At 61.8% G+C, this 1,084-nt stretch overlaps 1 protein-coding gene across 1 annotated transcript in view; it reads right to left on the reverse strand.

The window, feature by feature from the left end:
- Positions 1–561, reverse strand: part of STEAP1 (STEAP family member 1) — a 10,916-nt gene extending 10,355 nt beyond the window's left edge. The window contains exon 1 of the mRNA XM_039713645.1: positions 24–561. The gene's annotated coding sequence lies outside the window, so the exon portion shown is untranslated. The remainder of the gene's footprint in view (positions 1–23) is intronic.
- Positions 562–1,084: the final 523 nt, after the last annotated feature.

A 1,084-nucleotide genomic window follows, 5' to 3' on the forward strand; every position in this document is an offset into this window, starting at 1 on the left:
TGTCCGCCCCCGGGCTCACTCACCTCGGCCCGGCAGCCCGGCCTCTCCTTCCCGCCGTGGGGGCCGGCAGCAGCGGCGGCCCCGGCTCGGCTCCGTCCGCGGGGGGCAGCGCCCGGCGGCGCCGCTCGGAGGGGAAGGCGGCCTCGGGACAGCAGCGGAGCGCCTGCCGGACTCTGAGGAGATGAGAGGAGAGGAGAGGCGGGGGAGACCAGCCGCAGCCTCCACCTCCCCTCGCGGCCCCGCCTTCCGCGCCCATCCTGCTCCCCTCCGCCGGGCGGGTGCGAGCCGCGGCGCCGTGCCCCGTGCCGGGCGGAGGGCGGCGGGACGGCGCGGCCTCCCGGGGGTACTCCCCTCCGACAGCGGCCGGCCCAAAGAGCGCCCGGCTGCGGGTCTGCCGGGCCCTCGGCCGGACAAAGGGCGCATTCACCTGCTCCCTGCCCGCCCCGCCGCAGGGAGGAGGAGGAGGTGAAGGTGCCGAGATGCGGTCTCCCCCCGGCGCCCCTGGCCTCCACCAGCCGGACCTCTGCCGGCAGCCCCGCCGCTTGTGAGGGCTGCGCTGGGGCTCACAGCACGCCCCGGGGCCCTTGGGATCGCGGGAACCCTTCTGCTCTCCTTGCGTTCGGTTCTCCCTTCCCTGCCGGTTCCTCCAAACGGGTCACTCTCCTAAACCTGACAAAATGCCCTGTTAATCCCTGCTTCGCATACGAGCAGTCCTCACTTTATTTTTTTTCCCCTAAAGTACCATGATCCTGTAAATTTTTTGTTGTTGTTGTTTGCTTGTTAGTTTTTAACCTATGCTGGCGATTTTGAAAAGACAGCTGTCTCCTGAAATTTTAATCACGCAGTAATGTGAACTATCATTATCTTGTGAAATCACTGTTTTAGTGCATATTTTGACATGTAGTGACTTCCTGACATTGAAGAAGTCGTGGCCAGTTTGTGTCAGAAATGTTTTTGTGTAGAGCTCATTGTATCCTCCTCAGGATGTCTTCACATAAACGATGCCAAGTTCCATGTCATTGTGTCTTGGAAGGGGAGTAGATTTTTTTTCTCCTTTTCAGTAGATGTTAAATGGACGTAGACT

This window comes from Passer montanus, unplaced genomic scaffold, assembly GCF_014805655.1.
Source record: "Passer montanus isolate IOZ18808 unplaced genomic scaffold, ASM1480565v1 scaffold10, whole genome shotgun sequence".
NCBI classification, from domain to species: Eukaryota; Metazoa; Chordata; class Aves; order Passeriformes; family Passeridae; genus Passer; species Passer montanus.